General features: G+C 37.0%; 1 pseudogene; it reads left to right on the top strand.

The window, feature by feature from the left end:
- Positions 1–2,266: 2,266 nt before the first annotated feature.
- LOC120222536 lies at positions 2,267–5,594 on the top strand (annotated as a pseudogene).
- The last annotated feature ends 390 nt before the right edge of the window (positions 5,595–5,984 follow it).

The raw sequence follows: 5,984 nt of genomic DNA, 5'->3' as shown, positions 1-5,984 counted from the left end.
AGGGGAGGGGGCGCAGAGAGAGAGAGAGAGAGAGAGAGAGAGTGAGAGAGAGAGAGAGAGAGAGAGAGAGAATCCCAAGTAGGTTCCTTACTGTCAGTACAGAGCCCAAAGCAGGGCTCAAACCACCCTCCATCCCAAATATGAGATCATGACCTGAGCTGAAACCAAGAGTTACAAGCTTAACTGACTGAGCCACCTAGGCAACCCAAGAGTAGACATTAAGTTTTAGATGTTGTGTTAGAGACTCATTCCTGAAGCTATCTTCCATGCAGAACTATTCCCCAGAAAAGTTTAGTTGTTTAGAAATTTTATGACAGAGTGTTCCAAACAGAGTTTTTTTTCTTCTAATGACAGATTTTACCAACCAGAACAGGGTTTTGACTTTACCTGAATCTCTAGCTGATATATGGCTTTAAAGAATGTGTATTTTTAGTGCCTCAATTGAGGATGCTTTATTGTTCCTTGTAGCAGAAACTTTACAGTGTCTATCTAAACTCCATAAGATGGAATTTGATGTGGGTACTTAGATACTTCTTATGATGTTTTATTTCCTTTGGAGATTTGAAAAGGAACTGACTTTTGAAAAATACTGTTGTGAAGGAGGGAAATGGAAATCATGTGAAAGTGGCCTTACTCTAAAGCTTAATTTTTGTTTCTTTAGTCTAAAGATTACTTTTTCCTAAATGATTATTTTTATTATAGTTCTAAAACATCATAGGTAATTAAACATGCCAATTTAAGTAAATAGAAACCAATTAATCATATGACTCTACTTTTTCTATTTTATTGATATATTTGTCTATTCTAATGTCAATACTACTGTCTACATTACTGCAGCCTTATAGTAAGTGTAGAAATTATATATATTATGAATTTCCATATATATTTAATATTTATTCATTTATTGTGAGAGAAAGAGAGAGAGCGTCGGTGGGGGGTGGGACAGAGAGAGGGAGAGAAAGAGAGAATCCTAGGCAGGCTCCATGCTGTCAGCACAGAGCCTGACCCAGGGCTTGATCCAATGAACCATGAGATCATGACCTGAGCTGAAATCAAGAGTCAGATGCTTAACCACCTGAGCTACTCACGTGCCTCTAATTCCATATATATATCTTAGAATGAACTTGTCAATTTGTTTAAAAAATGTACTGAAGGGACGCCTGGGTGGCTTAGTCAGTTAAGCGTCCAACTTTCGTTTAGGTCATGATCTCGTGGTTCGTGGGTTCGAGCCCGGCGTCAGGCTCTGTGCTGACTGTCAGCTCAGAGCCTGGAGCCTGCTTCAGAGTCTGTGTCTCCCTCTCTCTCTGGCCCTCTCCTGCTCATGCTGTGTCTCTCTCTCTCTCCTAGAAATAAATAAAAATATTTACAAAAAAAAATGTATTGAAATTTTGTTTGGGGTGCATTTTATTTTGAAATAATATATTTTTAACAATATCCCATCCTTCATTCCATGAGCATGGTAAATTTATATATATTTTATATATTTATGTAAATACACTTTTGTCATTAAATTTCTCTCAGAATTTTTGTGGTTCCAGTGAATAGGTATTGCATATCTTTTGTTAGGATTAGCATTCATTTCATGTTTTTAGATGCTGCTATAAATGACATTGATTTTTAAAATTTTAAATGCTAATTGTTTCAAATGAAGAAATACATTCAGTTTTTATTGATTATTATTTTATCCCTTGACTTCTTAAAGTTGACTTATACTAGTAGGCTTTTGATGTCTATTACAATTTTCTGTGTAACTGATCATGACATCTGGTAAAAGGATAATTTTATTCTCCTTCCCAATCTTTATGACTTTTTATTTTATTTCTCTTAATAGAATGGCTAGGATATCAGTATACTAGAAGATATCCTAAGATCATGATCTTAGAAGGAAAACATTCAATACTTTATATTAAGTAAATTATAGATGTTTTTCAGATACTGCACTGTTCTTGAATTTACATTTGGCTATTTTATATTGTTTCTATTTCTAATGTGATATACCCTATCTGTTCACTCATTATGTTCTTTTTTTTAAAAATATTTGGATATAAAAGGTACTACAAAGTTATTTTCTGCTAATTACAACTACTGGAATCATAAGATCACTTTCTACTGACTGATGTTCTTCACGTTCTTCCCACCTTTTTTTGTATGTCTACTAATCTTTTATTATATACTGGGTGTTAGAAATAATATGTTGCTGTGAATTTAGATTATGTTGACTTATTTAAATAGGTAATAGATTTTCTGGTAGGGAAATAAATTAGTAATGGGTCCTCTTGGTCTGGTATGCTTGGATTTATTCCTCATTATGGCAAGTCTGTTTCAGTAGTATTCTTAGCTTTAAGGACATTTTTCTAACATACATTTTTTTGTTAAATTAAGCACTTATTTTCAAAGAATGACCTTTCTTTAGTCTCAGCTGAAAGCCTGAGGTTCTCAGTGAGGTTATTTTGCTATGACTGAACAGTAACTTCAATGCATCTCAGAACCTACAATCTCTGATAGCTCCATTTAGACCACAGACTCACAGGGAGTTTTCTGATAGGTCCCATGCAGCCTAACGATGTGCACAGGCAGCCTAGCCACTAGCCAAGGATGTTTCAAAGCTCACTCATTTTGTCCTCTTTGCAACCCCCATGCAAATCCCTCTCCATATGGCTTCAAGCTCTACCAATTTCAGTTATTTTCATCTTTTTATCTGGAATAAGATACAGGGTTTCAATTGGACTTGACTCCCTGAATCACAGTTTGGAAAGTTACCTGATACAGAAGAAGAAGATAAACCTGGGATTGACTTCATATGTTTCTCTTCTCTCAAAGACAACTATCCTACCATATCTATTGTCCCATGCTTAAATATCACTGCCTCATGTATTTTATCCAATTTTATAGTTGTTTGTGGGAGGAGGATAACAACTGCCAGTTACTCCATCATGGGTAGAAGCAGAATCCCTTTTAATTCCTCTGTTAATTTATTTTTACAGGGTTATATAAGGAAAAGTAAAGAGGAGAGAATAAAATGTATAGTATTGAACCCTCATGCATTTAAACAAAAAACAATTAATTATAGTATGAATCACAGCAGCATTACATCATTGTTATGTCTTAATAAAGACAGACATTACCCACAGGAATGCTCCAGACTTTTTATCTCTGAGATGTTCCATCTAAGAATCAATATCTCTGAAAATTAATGAGTAGCCCTAGAACTAAAGAAAATTAACCAATGGGCCTCCTTCATCAAAGCTCTCAAGTGGGCTACAATATGATATAAATGTTAAAATGATGTAAAAATATTACAAATAAACATTTTTTCTTCCATAAAATTAATGATCCTTTAGCAGGGTGGGCTGTAAGATATACAAAAGGAAGAGACAGCAGAGAGTGCATAATACAACGTAAGTGATTAGATACTTCTGGAGTTCTTATTTTAGAAAAAAGAGGAAAAAAGAAAAAACAGACAAAGAAAGGGAAAAGACAAAAGCAAAGTAAAAAGGAAAGAGAGGAAAACCAGGAGAGAGAGGAGAGAAAGGAAGAGATTTTTACAGGTCATCTATTTAACTAGGATTTTGACCCCTCTTTAAAATAATCAATTCTTACTCATATTGTTCCTAAAATTTGGTTACTTTTTATTTCCCATAACTAGCTTGGATTTTTGCCTTGCCCATTAATCTTAGCCCCATAAGTGAAATCTATCGATTCTATTAACCTGCCACATTGGTTACATTTTGCAAATATGGTGCTTTCAAAAGTCTGCCTTCCCAGGAGAACTTGTGACATATCAAAACTGTCCCGAGAGATTTGGATGCTAGTTTATTTTATAGTGACATTTAGCCATTCTGACAAGTGCTTAATTATTGTATGTTCCTCCATAAAGGTTGTCTCTGACAATATGTGTAAATCAAATAAATTAAAGCACTATAAGTTATTAGTTTTCCATTCTGGTTGACATCTGTGATATTCGTTAATAAATAATTTAGTACATTTATAGACAATGATAAAGAGAGCATCATCACTGCTGGGATTATTTTCTCCCAAAGGATATACTAGACAGCTGCTTACCCCTAATAATGTTAAATCTAAGAACTTACACTTTGTCCTACTATTATAATAGTTTGAATATACCATATTAGTTTATATTATGCACATGCAAAATATATTGCTATGTAGTGTGGCACAGAGAAAGGACCATTATTGCCATAAAGAGTCACATATTTAAGTCTAAATCTCTCTTGTGCCTTGTAAATTCTTTCTCCTATCTAGATCTGTTTCCTCATCGATAAAGCCAAAGTTAAATTGAATTAGATAAATTTAAATGTCTTTCTAATCCCAGAATCCTAAAATTTTGTGTTTTATTAAATCTTTACTGGGAATCTAATGGATAGTTATTTTCTTATCTCATTAACACTAAGTCTTTCCTACACCCCATGTGTCCCCCATACCTTGAGTATCTGACTCTATTTTTTAAAGTTTATTTGAGAGAGAGAGAGAGCACGCGCACGAGCAGGGGAAGGGCAGAGACAGAGAGAGAGGGAGAGAGAGAGAATTCTAAGCAGACTCCAACTCAGTGCCAGCCCAACACTGGGCTCAATCCCATGATCCCTGGATCATGACCTGAGTCAGAATCAAGAGTCCAGTGCTTAACCGACTAAGCCACCCAGTTGCCCATGATTCAACTCTGTTAATTGTGAGATGAGATTGCAGTTACTTGAAGTATATGTAATTTTTAGCATAGAAAATAAAGTCAAGTTGATTCTTCTACTATTTAAAAGTGAACTAACTTCCTCCCCAAGAAAACACCAAATAGTAGATGATGCCGGTGCTGTGTGTGATCCTGGAGGCCCTGGAATAGGAAGCCCTCATGGGTTTGGCAGCAGTATCTCAGGCTGGAGTCCTGACCATGGCTGGACCAGGCTGAGGCCATGAAGATCTCTGAGGCAAGGTTCAAGACAAGTGGATCCCTGTCACCAAGCTGGGTTGCCTGGTCAAACATGAAGAACAAATCCCTGGAGGAGATCTTTCTCTTCTTCCTGCCCATCAAGGAATCTGAGATCACTTGACTTTTTCTTAGGGGCATCCCTCAAGGATGAGGCTTTGAAGATTATGCCTGTGTAAAAGCAGACCAGGTTCAAGGTGTTTGTTGCCATCTGAAATTACAATGGACACATCAGTCTGGGTGTTGAGTGCTCCAAGGAGGTGACCACTGACATCATCCCGGCCAAGCTTTCCATCATCCCCCTGCGGTGAGGCTACTGGGGGAACAAGATCAGCAAGTCCCACACTGTCACATTCAAGGTGACCAGAGCTGTGGCTCTGTGCTGATGTGCCTCATCCCTGCCTCCAGAGGTACTGGTGTTATCTCAGCCCCTTTGCCCAAGAAGCTACTGGTGATGGCTGGTGCGATGATTGCTATACCTCGGCCAGGGGCTGCACTGCTACCTAAGGCCACTTTTGATGCCATTTCCTAGACTTACTGCTATCTCACCTATGACCTCTGGAAAGAGACAGTGTTCACCAAGTCTCCCTGTCAGGAACTCACTTATCATTTTATAAAGAGCCACATCAGAGTCTCCATGCAGAGGACTCAGCTGTGACCACCACATGGTTTTATACAAGAAAAATAAAGTGAATTAAAGTTTGTTAAAACAAAACAAAAGAAAATAATAAAAGTGAACTAAACCTCAATTTGTTATTGAATACGGTGGTTTTCCTAGGGGCCTCAAATACAATGAGACAGGTAGGTGAGTATCAAGAGAAAAGTGAGGAAGCCAAGTGAGGGCAGAACTCTCCTTTTATTTCACTCATCTAATGAACATATAGTGAAGGACCTGCAATGTGCTAAGCACTGTGCTCAGATGCTATGCAAGTAAGTGAGGATACAGAGAAGAATAAGACAGCTCTTGCTCTCAGAAAGCCCAGACCTAGCAGTGGAGACACAGTTAAAATAGTTATACACTATAATGTGATTTGAGCAGGATTTAACT

The sequence above is a fragment of the Hyaena hyaena genome, unplaced genomic scaffold, assembly GCF_003009895.1.
Source record: "Hyaena hyaena isolate Hyena2069 unplaced genomic scaffold, ASM300989v1 scaffold_888, whole genome shotgun sequence".
In the NCBI taxonomy this organism is placed as follows: Eukaryota; Metazoa; Chordata; class Mammalia; order Carnivora; family Hyaenidae; genus Hyaena; species Hyaena hyaena.
Note: the sequence above shows the minus strand (reverse complement) of the source record. Positions and strands in the feature narration are given on the sequence as shown.